The sequence below is a fragment of the Apteryx mantelli genome, chromosome 3, assembly GCF_036417845.1.
Source record: "Apteryx mantelli isolate bAptMan1 chromosome 3, bAptMan1.hap1, whole genome shotgun sequence".
Taxonomy (NCBI): domain Eukaryota; kingdom Metazoa; phylum Chordata; class Aves; order Apterygiformes; family Apterygidae; genus Apteryx; species Apteryx mantelli.
The window spans coordinates 43740610-43752789 of NC_089980.1; the positions used below are offsets into that span (position 1 = coordinate 43740610).

The 12180-nt window shown below is 44.7% G+C and overlaps 1 long non-coding RNA gene across 1 annotated transcript in view; it reads left to right on the top strand.

Moving 5' to 3' along the window:
* Positions 1-3232, top strand: part of LOC136991665 (uncharacterized) — a 135880-nt gene extending 132648 nt beyond the window's left edge. Inside the window, exon 4 of the long non-coding RNA XR_010883877.1 lies at positions 2793-3232. This is a non-coding gene — a long non-coding RNA (uncharacterized lncRNA). The remainder of the gene's footprint in view (positions 1-2792) is intronic.
* The last annotated feature ends 8948 nt before the right edge of the window (positions 3233-12180 follow it).

Below are 12180 nucleotides of genomic sequence, written 5' to 3' on the forward strand. Positions count from 1 at the left end.
CTGGGGCTTCATCCAGGAGCCATTTATCAGCTGATGGCTCTTAAAATTGGAATATCATAGGCTCACTTGCCCTGAAGTCTACCCACTCTGTCTGGGCTATCCCCCCAGCAGGACATCTGGCTATCAATGCAGTTTAAATGCGTTTAACTGGAATTAGCAAACTGTATCAGCATTGCTTCAACATACAGCATTGCTGCTGAAACCAGACAGTTTTTTTACGAAGCTCGTTCCACCCACCCTTGACTCACCACCACTCAGCAAGTCCACCTTGCTCTACTGCTCTGTGGCAGCTCCCCAGACCACGCATTTCTTAGTGCTTCCCTTTCATGAGAGGGGTGGATGTATCCTCTACAGTTTGTCCTTTGAGGGTTTGCTGATGTTCTCAGGTGGTCTGGTAGACAGCTGAGAACATGGCTGCAGAGAGACCCTCTGCTCCAGCGATGACTCTGTCAAGTGCTCTCCTGTTCACATGGAGCCGAGCAACATAATCCTAAGGCACTCACTAGCATTAGCTCAGCAGTTTCCTTTTATAACTTTTTGTGGTAACTCAGTAATTGATGTCATCATCTGAGCTCCTTGAGGAGATGTTTTCTGATTCATCTATCCCTCTTGCAAGTAGGAGAGATGGGACTAGGAAAAGCCAGGTGCCTACAGCACCAAGAGGCAATTTGTAAACTGTGGATATTTTGTCTGTTTACTTGAAAGCACAAAATTTGTCACTTGTGTGAGTAATTTACTGCTAATTATGAGCTTACAATCTGCAGATAGGAAAATCAGAGCAAATGCATTTTCAGAGGAAAAGGAAAATTATTCCAAGTACCATATAATTATGCACTTAACTGAGACTTGCTCCTGAGCCTTTCTAGAACAGTGCTTTAGCTTTTCAGCTGGAGCAAGTTTACATACAATTGCACCAGCATGTACATGGGAAGGGAGGGGAACATATGCTGGAGAGGAAAAAAAAAAAAAAAAAGGAAAAAGAACAGGAGACTAACATCAGGAAGAAGAGGCTAAAACAAAGGTACTAAACAGTTGAAATTTCCTTGTCAAAGCTCAGAATAGCTGTAACTATAGGCTGAGACTGTGCACTACTTACACATCTCTGTTGGGCGTCCTGCTCCTGACTTGCAACCCTTTTGTCTTTTGCTATTCCAGCCCTGAACTCCTCACACACAGCTCTCCTCCTCTGCTGACCCCCACCATAGCCTGCTTCTTCCCATCCTAAGACTCATGACTGCACTGTGCTAAACTCAGCCCCACATGTCATATGTAGTAGGTGAGCACAAACAATAGAAGGAAAACCTCATTTTCATTGCTGACCTGATGTAGTTTTGGATCAGGGTCACCAGAGCTTCCAGAGCAGCCTGCTAAGCTCTTGCAGCATACAGTTGTGCACCCAGCAGCCAGGAGAAGGGTTTTGCTCCTGTAACATGCTACAGTTTCATTTTGTCTCTCCCTTGCAAAAAAAGTGAAAAAACAAAATACTTTAGTGGATTAAATCATACAATTACTGAGTTAAGAACATAAGGGCAAAGAAATGAGACCCAGCAAGAAAACAGAGGTTGTCAGCTGAGATTTGAAAGGGGATGAAGAGTCAGTGAGGCAGGGAGCTACAGGAAGGAAAATGTTAAATACTTAATTGAATTTGCATAAGTGATTCCTTAATGATAAACTAGGGATAGGCGAAGAAGAGAAATTAGAGCTGGAAAAGACTTATTAGGTCATCTAGCCTATAAAGTAATTGAGATAAAATAACACTGTGTCTCCTGCTCCTTTACACCTCCTCTCTCACCTCTCTCATTTATTCTTGCTCCCTCTCCCTTTCATATGCACACAAGCTCCCTCCATCTCTCACTTGCATCTCAAACTCATAGCAAATATTTTCAAAAGTGTTTATTCTTTGTAGTTTTTCTTTGAATGGAGAGAATAGGGTGCAGAATTAATTAGCACCCTTGGAGATGGATGTTCTTTGTTTGTTGCTGCTACAGACAGAGCAGAGGCAACGTGCATTCGTATTCCCTTCGCTGTCTCTTCCTCTGGCTGCAAAACAACCATCTCTAGAGGTGGAACGCGAGTGGGCCACTGAGACTGAGCTCAGCCCTTAGGCTTTCTGCTGAGATCCCTAGCTTGGCAGACACTTCAGTGCCAAACATGGCTTTTATTTTCACTATGAAGACATTTATCTACCTGGAAATGGGCAGGCACCCCAGCCAAAATCATTAGGCACAGGCCTCTAAGCCATAAAATGATCAGGATTAAGACTTCCTGCTGAGTCAGTCACAGGGATGGTTTCTGGGCACCAGAGCTCAGAGCTCAGCTATTACGGAGTGACCAGCATGCCAAGACCTGCACCCAGCAGCTCCAGCAGCTTGGAGAAATCTGGTTAACTTTTGCATCTCTTTTTTTCTAGGAGCCTGTGGGAGAGACTTATTCCAGTTCTTCTGGACATCTGTCGTGAGTCAGAGTGTGTCTGGGAGTCTCTGAGGCTGTGGAGAAGTACACATATGTTTGGACCCTTAGCAGATTCTACAGGGATTTTTTTCTTTTACCTGTGACAATAACCAGCCCTGAGATAAAGCTTCATCTGTCATGTTTCATTGCAGAAATATGAATGGATTAGGCAGTTCTTCTCCTTCCCACTCCTCACAAGGATCGTTTGGATCAATGCCAGCACCACTAGAGACAGGCTAACACAATAAACCAATTTTTCATGAATAATGGTCTGAATTTTTTAATGATTCTGCTTCGTCCATGTTAACCCTGTCTTTGCCCTCTTCTTTCTGTCCATGCAGGATGAACTGGGTGAGCTGACAGGTCTACTTGTGGAACCAGAGATCTTAAGCAATTACTGCAGGAGAATGAGGAGAAGTTAAGTTTAGATTCACAGCAAGAAGTATTTAAAGAGCCCGTTTGAGATCAGAAACCCACTGGGAGCTGACATCCCCATTGAAATCTGCTTCCATATTGCGCAGTGACTATTTGCAAGAAATTGGCCACTGAAGGAGAACTGCACACCAGATTTATTCCAGTAACTTCAAACTCTAAGTGCATTTGTGAAAAGAACAATCTGCCCATTAAAGGCCTGAAAGAAAGGTGAAATTAATCAAATGAGTGATTGAGTATGAATAATTCTCCCAGTCCTTCAAATCACCAAATGCAGTGCAAGTCCCTTCTAACCCAACCTCTTTGTCAAATCTTCTCCCCTTTAAAAAGCTGTTGTATTATTTGCCTAAATTATTCATGTGCTGAAATAAACGTGTTGGTTATGGACTTGTCCCATCTCCCTTTCCTTCAGCTGAAAATATTATTTAAATTAAAGGTGGCAGTTATATAATTTAATCTTTGTCTTCCATTATTGATGAATTTTAACATGAAATATGTAGGCATTTCCCCTATTCTGCCTTATGGAGTATTGGCCATAATTATGTCAGAATTTTTTTTCTCCTTTTCTGAAGAAGTATTTATTAGCAACTGCCCTCTGTGGTGCTGACAGAGGATATTTAAATGGAAGAGTAATTTATGCCTCCTTATTTTTAGCCTTTTGTAGGCCATTTTCAAAAATGTATCTTTCCAGTTCCTTATGGCCTATTGGCTTGAATCCTACAGTTTTTTCTGGGGTGAGAGATCTCTATCCCTGCAAGCAATTCTGATAAAATCAACAGACACTGTAGCGAACCTTTCCTGAGTTTTCTTATGAATTTTCTCACCTGGCAGATGATTATAGTTCTGGGTTTACATATGTGGAAATGGAGGCACAGTGTGGGGAAATGATTTGCCCAGTTGCAAAGGAATTGCTGACAGCAGCACCCTAGGTTTCTGATCAGCAGTTCCTTCTCTTCCTGTGAAATTATGCTCCTTTTCAAAGCTGCCAGCTCCCCCAGGACCCAGAGCTGCCCGCACTGGTTGCCCCTTACACCCACGGCTCTCCTGTGCCAGGAGCTCCAGAGCTGTCACTGTCTCTTTCCCCTGCTTTCTGGTGTGATTATTCTCACTCCTGTTTGCACACACAGATGGAGCTCAATGGATTCCTAATAGCATCCTTTACTTAATTAACATGCAATTAGCTTAATGAATATTTTAACCTCATTATGTAGTTACTCATCTTTATCTGTTGTGGGTAAGTCTAGTGCCCAGCTCTGGCCTGTTGTAAAGACAAACCAAATTAGTCTGGTTTTTCAATTATGTTTGAGGGGCCTGTTTACACAGTTCCTTCTCCCTCCCTTTATTTGGTACGTTTATGATGGAGGAGCTGGGGTGTATGGAGACAGAACATGTTTTTTTCTTTATCTTCCCCTGAAGAAGAAATTTCTTGACTTGGGAAGTAGGCAAGAGGGTGGTGATGTTAAATTCTTGTATGTGGCTGGTTGGTGTGTCCTGCTCACTAAGTCAGGATGAACCTTATTGCTCTGAGGGACAGGATTTCAACAAAACCCTGGCAGGGACATGTCCCAGCTGTGGGTCTCTCCCATTTCTATCCTGCCATATGAGCTGGTGCTGTGGTATATATGTCACTGTACTTCTCCATCATGCTCTTCAAGTTTAAGGTTTGTATCACAGCAGAAGCAATATCTAATCTTTGCAGGCATGGGAGTGAGGTCCTGCAAGCCATGAACCAGTATGTGGAAAACTCTTCTAAGAAAGCAGCATCTGAAGCAGGCAAGCACACCATGGTCCTTCATGCCCACACAAGGGAGGAGGTGGACTCTTGCCTGGAGTATTGTGACGAGGAAGTAAGGAAGGGTGTCTGATTTCCCTCAAGTGATCTTATCATCAGATTTCATCCTCTTCAGCCAAACACATACCTTAGCAAAGCTTGGTAGGAGCCTGGCTTGATCTGAAGTTCCTATGGCTTCCTTTTCCAGCCAATTTGTAAATGCAGCTAGGGGCAGGGGGAAGCAGGTATCTGTGGGGGAAACATCTTTGCTTGGTTCAAGAGTGACCTCCTGAGCTGACTGCAAAGCAATATGAAAGGTCCCTAAAAGGGATACCGGTTCTGTCTTACAAGTCTGGCAGAGAGGTGGCCTAATAGGGTATGTCTTGGTTCTGTAACTGGGACAGGCATGTGAAAGAAGATCTCACTCCCATCATCCTCTGCAAAGAAAATCAAACACATCTTTGCACTGAGTTGTTTACTGCTGGCATCTCAGCAACCCGCTCACTGCCTCCTTCTTGTTACGACCTGGGGAAGGCAGTCATGTTTCCCACCCCATGCCTGGGGAAGCTGGCTGGTAAGAGCCATTCTGTCTCAACAGGAATCCACACAGAAAGAGAAGAATGGACTTCAAAGATCTTAAGAAAAAGAAAATATCTCCAGTAAAATGCCACTGGAAAGTTAAGAAAGCAGTGAGCACTATTTCCTCCAGGCTATGTTTTCTGTTGTTTTGAGTCAGCAAGGTTAACCAGAGAAATAGAGCAGAAAGTTGAGGTTATTGGGAACAGCTACTGTCAGGTTTTCAAAGCTTTCCCACATAGTTCAAAGAAAAACAACAAACTTTGTTTACACAATGCATACTTCTGCCTTGTCAACCCAGAACTGGCTGTGCAGAGAAGGAGAGAAGTGGAATACTAAGGGGGTGAAAACAAAGAACACATGTGGAAACAATGAGGGATGGCTTAATCATGGGAAAACTATGGCCCCTCTTCCACAAAGCCAAGGGTCCCACTAGTAAGGGTGTGAAGTCCCTTTTCAAGGCTCTGTGTTTCCAGTGAGGTCCATCTTCCTGCCAGGCCTGACCCAGAGCAATCAGTCAGCTACTTCCAGCTCTGACATAGCATCTCATGTTCAAATTCTGCAGAGGTATCATCTAGCTCCCATCCTTACCGAGGAACAGCTGTGTTCAATGAGGTAATGAGCTGCGAAGATTTGTGGGTGTGCATATTGCAGCTGGGTCAGCCCATGCAGTCCGTGTGAAGAGCACCAAGTCTGCATTATTTGTCTTAATCTGGAGCTCTCACAAAAGCAGCTGTTACTGGGGCTGAATACTTCATTGACTGGACAAATACAGCTAAAACAGCTATCCATCCCAAATTCTAGCAGACAAATTCGTATTGCTCAGTGCTGCAACTGCTGAAATCTAAGGATCGGGATTAACATTCAGTTGTCCTTATCCCTCGGTTTGACTGAAGCAGCCTTGTGTTAAGGCTAAATTGTCCGTAGTTCAGTCCTCATCTCTTCCTCTAGCTACTGTTAATAGTGCTGTGTGCTTCCTCAGCTCTGGAGAGGGCCCTGTGCCCCTACTCAAGAAGGAAGAAAAGTGTCTTTCCAGCTGCATAGGTGGTAGCTGATAAGATCCACAGGTTGCAGAACTAAAACTGTGACCTCTGGTATCACTGATTTCTACATAGGGCTTCCCAGAACGCATCTGCTAAAGTGGTGTAACTGAGTACTTGCAAGCCAACTCCTCAGCCAGGGTAAATTGATGCCAAGTCATTGACTCCAGTGGAGTTAAGCCACTTTACATCCAGGCAAATCTTCTGAGGCAAGGCAGGGCAGGGCACCTTCCTACAGTCAGGAAAAGGACCCAATAGCTGATGGCCCACATGCTGCTACTGCTTGAGACAGGGCTATATCCAGCTGGCAATGTCTGTGTGTGTGCCAGAGAGACCAAAAGCCTTCATTCCCCTAAGTCAAGAAGGTGCAAAGGTCCCACAGTGTAATTTTTCTCACAATCCATGAGTCTGACTTCAGAACCAATTAGGTACTGGAATCCTTTGTGCGAGTATCATAAATCTGAATCCAACCCAACAGACTAGCTGTTCCTATTTTAAGGATTTTGGGTTGTCTTTGTAGAAAATCCATGTGTGTCCAAATTCACAACCCCACTTTGCCTCAGATAGCACACTCGGAAAAGGCCAAGGGCTGGCATCCTCACTGCTGTTCATGGCTGAGGAGTACTGGCAGAGCTTTGTGAGCGGGAAGCTGTTCTTCTGCTACCCTCCATTAAAAGGTAACTTTATTCACCAGGGCTGTCAATCCAATGCCTTTCAGCAGCAGTAATTCTGTTTAGAAAAAAATATAGACTCAAAATTTATAATCAGATGCAAATTATGTACCAGTATGCAGGAAACAATGATAAGATTTGCATAAAATGTTTGCTCTACGGTGGCTAAGTATCCCTACTTTTCTTCCCAGAAGGTATCAAAGTACAAATAGCAATAATTCCTCATCCAGCCCATCTCCCCTCCTCTAGCACACCTCTTATCCTGTAGTCTTGCATGTGAGGGTAGAGCATGCTGCCAGCAAAGTGCCCCTTCTGCTCCCGCTTGCCCAGGAGGGGCAGCTCACTGCAGAAGGCTCGGACTGGCCTTGATGGCAGAGCAAGTGCTGGTTGTTTTTCTCCTCAGCAATCTCTTTTCCAGCAGGGGAAACCATTGGGTGGGAAGGTGAATGGATTTACTGCTGCTCTTCTGTATCAACAGAGCTTGTTACACTTGTTCTGTGTGGAGCTTAAAATAGCCTTTTGAGAATAGGAAGCTGCTCACCAGCTTCAAACCAACAGCTAAGTCTTGTGTAAAAGAGAGCAATCCAGGGTGCCATTGCTGGCTCAGTCTCTTTTTTGCAAGCAGCCAGCAGTTACTCATGCAGCAGGGTACACTGGATATGTGTTTTGGCCTTTCCGCCAATCTCCAGCTCAAAATGCTGTTCTGCTTCCACTATCTGTTGGGGTTGCAGCCAGTGCCAGGCAGGGGCTGAGATGTTTCCCAGAGCCAACAGGGACAGTTCAACAGTGCTGATGGGTAACATGGAGCTTTAAGTGGGTTTGCTGAGTCCCGAAGCTTTGCAACACGGCTGCTGAGCATCCTTGTGTTTGCTAAGGCAGTGCAGCCCTTGGAGCCTGCAGGTCTTTCCAAGGAGTGTGAGCTTGGTGGCTCAAGCAAGGTGGCTTGGGCCAGTGGCCTCACTGGCTGCTCTTTCTCAGCGTGGCATTAGCTCCGGACTTTCAGTGCAACTTTTTTTTTTTTTTTTTTTTAGCACCAGACTTCTTGGTGTTAATGGCACCAAATGGTCAGAGACTGTAGGGCTGTGTCCCGCATGATGCCATCTGGTCACACTGTGCTTGTACAGGGGCTGGCTGCAGCCCAGCGGCTGTGAGAGATGCAGGGAGAGGGTGCTCATAGGATGTGAGGGTTGCACAACTCGTTTTGAGCCCTGAGGCACCATGACACAAATGAAAGGGAAAGACTGGGGTCCTCCAGAGATGCCTGTGCAACACACGGGAGTCTGACTCATCTCTGGCTGCCCAGAGGCCCTCCTGTCAGACGGAAAAGAGCTGAGCTGTGGCAGTTGCAGCAGCAGCTGCAACAGCAGCAGTGCCCTGTCCTCTTAATACACTACCATCTGCTTCTCCCGACCACAATTTATAGCTATATTATTTTCCCCAGCTAGTTAAAAACGTGCTCTCAGTTTTGTTTTCTGTGCATTGTTTTATTTCTGATAGTTTGGATCAATCTCAGCAGCAGTTCCCCAAAAGAATTGCAGACTAGTCCCACCTTTCCCCAACTCCAGCTCTGTGTATTAGCTGTTTTCTTCAAGGAGTCATTGATATGTGTGGATGTGGCTTCTCTCTCTCTCTTTCCCCCACTAGATGTGTGTATAAATGTGAACCAGGGCAAGAAACAAAAAAGCTGATGCTTGGAACAGATTATTTTGCATTACACAGCAGATAGGCTTTCTTGCAGAAGGCAAGGTACTGGGAATTCAGCTTTTCCCCTTCATCAGTGATTGATTGTCTTTGAGTCTTGGGGGGATTAGAATTTTGCATTTTGATTTATTCATTGCAAGTCTTAAAGTAACAAAAAAATGCACCTGTGACATGAAATCAGGCCTAAGAAAGCTTTTCAAAGGCATCATTTCCTTCCTGGCTATATAAATGTGCTCTTTTCATGTTTGTTATTAGCAGCTTATTTAAGACATACAGAAACTGTGGCCTTTTTCATCTCAAAATGAATGATGAACTACTTTAAAAGAGGTAAATGCAGCACACAGCATTTGCCCAGGCTGCACAGATTAGCACAGATTAAATTCTGCATTCACGTGCTGGAGGCCACAAACCTTCCATTAAACTTTACTGTTTTCCAACTGCTCTACTGACAATATTTTTGTGTTCTTTGTGCCATGCGAAATATTTTTAGATCAGTATTAACCTCTCTGTGCTTGTGTGCGTGGATGTGTATGTGTGTGTATATTATTACCCTTAATACTAACAATTGCAAAATGTACCTGCTTGATTCACTTAAAAAACCCCAGAAATTATTGAATACCAATATGCTCTGTGCAGAACACAGGATAGACTGGGTACTAGCTAGGAGGAATTGTCTTGCATTCATATTATTGCTTTTAAAATGTAAGAATAAGGTTACAATCTATTTTGCTGTTAAGGTTAGGCAGGGAAGCAAAGGGCATAGGCATAGGAAAAGTTCTCCCTCCTTTTTGCAGCGAGCAAGGCATGCTCCTTCCCAGCAGCCTGCTTTCCCGGCTGGCACAGTGAGACTGCATCTTGTGTACTGTTTACCGTTTATAGAGTTTGTTTTATACGAGGCAACCCAATTATCTGCATCCTTAATTTTAAGTGGTAGGTCACATTTGCAGCTATAAGATAATGACTCTAGGTTTGACTTTGCAGATGTGAGTTTCTGCAGCTCATTCCAGACAGGGCTGCTTTTAGGCACAGGCAAATCTGTCAGCTGCCAAAGGCGGTAGGTAGCCTGCCAGGGGCAACCAGCAGCCTGATTTGCCTGTGCTGGGAGGGATGGGATGGCTGTTCCAGTGGCAGGCGCAAGGTGACTGTTCATCTTCCGCTTCTGAGTTGCGCAGTACCAGGGGCAGCAAAGGGAGGAGAGCGTCCTTGGAGGGACCCGCTCTGCTGCTGCCTCACAGCTGAATTTTGCCTGCCCAAGGATGAAGAGAAAATCCTTGGGCTGCAAAATTAAATTTTGCCTACCCTGCTGGTAAGCCTTGAGCCAGCTCTGGTTATAGAGGTATCTTCACCTCCTTCTATTTTGACTACAAGGAAAGGCTTTTCGAAAGGTTGATTTTGATCTCTTTTAAGAAAAAAAATAGAGGAGGAGGAAGACAATGAAGTTCCTCATGCTTTCAAGATTTTAGATTTAAGTCTCACTGGCAATAGGTTATTTTCTGAAAGTGTTAAGTAACTTGAGGGAGAACATTTTGAATCTAAAATCACTTACATTGCCTCCATTGCAGTATGTATGCAGCATCTGTTGCTTCTTTGTGACCCTCTCTGAGTCCACCATAAACACATTATCCTCTACAGTCTTAAATATTGGTAGGTTGGACACTGCTTCTGCAAGAGGCAATTTACCAAATCAGGGATGATAAGTGTAGAACTATGGTTTGAAAATGAAATGTGATCCTCCACCAAGACAGACAAGGAAGAAAGTGCTAATAGGGGAAATTTTTCTTGGCAATTTCTTGATCAGCCAGTGCTCATTTTCCAAACAGACAAACATCTCTTGGTTCCAGTAAAATATTCTTTCTCAGACATCTTCCATCAAAATGTCTGCTGGTTTCAGGGACTCAGAGGTCCATTTTCCAGGCACAGTAAATGAAGAAAAATATGTAATATGAGACACATCAGACAGGACATTTAGACCAGAGGTAAACTCATCTCCCTGTCATCTGAGTTGGTCAAAATACATGTTATCCAGACCATCTGGGCTGTCTCCTCCAGTGGAGGCAGCTACATTTCAGCCTTGTCCTCCCCCACCTTCCCGGCAGCCCTTCTACACCTGCCTGTGCCCTGCAAGGACAAGAGACATAAGGGAAGTCTAGCAGGGCATGAAGCAAGGGAGGGGGTGATAGAAGGTTGGATGGAGAAAAATAAGCATAGAACTGGCAAAAAAAGAGGTGGAGGCAGAACTGTTCAGGACCTGAGGGCACCCCCACCCCTTGCTGTCCCTGCCACCCCCGGCTCCCCCTCTCAGCCCAGCCTTGGACCATCAGTTGCTGCCCTGCGACGCCTCAGCGGTGCCGGCTCCAGCTCCGCCACGGCCCTGCTCCTGCCCAGCCACGATCCTGAGGCCATAAACAGGGAGAAGTGAGAAGGGGAAAAAGCAGAGGCCTTTTCTCCTCCATGCCTGTGTCACAAAACCTTCCAGCAGGTCAGATATTACAGTTCACCTGCAAATTTGAGGGCTGTGCCTTAAATCTGATCCCAGATGCATATCGTTCCTTCAGAATACAGATCTGTGCATCCTGATGAAATATGGCACTACTCTGTATGAAATACAAATGAATGGTTTATTATTGGCTCTTTAGAAATCAGGACTGGAAGTTATTCTTAACAATGCACTCTGATTAGAACAGGAATTATTCCAGGGTAGCCCTGTGATCTGTGGTGTACCGAAGGTCAGACCAGCAGTGTTTCCTTCTATCTCTGTAATCTATAATCTACAAATGATTTGGTCCATATAAAAATTACATTCCTTTTGATTAAATTTCCTGCTGAACTCTGGTAGTACCAAAGTCTGCTGCAGTTACTCAGAAACCTTAGCTGGTCTTTCTAGGGAAGTGTAGATGCAGTGGCTGGTTTAGCAATAAGAATCATTTTGTCCTTCATTGGAGTGCAGCCACCTGCGGAGCAACATGGAGACACTTCTTTGGAAACCCACAGGGTGAGCGTGCAAAACTTGAGACGTAGGGGGAAGCCCGTGAAAATACTCCAGCATCTGGTGAGCCCCTAGAGGGAGGCTGCAATGGAGGTATTATGTGTTCGTGCTTAAGAAAGTGCATCCTACATAATGAATAAACTAAGCCCTATCTTAAAGCCAAATACAGGGCCATTGGAGTCATCTCAAGTTGATGTTCTATGTTATATTTCTCCCACTGTTTCACTCATTTGTGAAGGACTGAGAAATGGTGTATGGTAGACTAGCTGGTTGCTCCCCCATCTTCAGGGCTCAGTGCAAGGTCACCTATCAGGAGATGTGCCTAGCACCTCACTCTGAAGGTGTTAATAGCCACAATCATCAGTTTCTGGCTTTAGTATCAGGCTAGCATGATTAGCTCTTTTTCTCTTTCTTCTGGAGACTAGATGTAACTGAGAAATCAATCAAACTTCAACCTCTGCCAGCCTATAAAGGTTGGAGGAGGTGGAAGTTCCCAGCAGGTTGTATAATCTGTCATCTCTTCTCTGGTTGGAGAGACAGGAAGGAGAAATG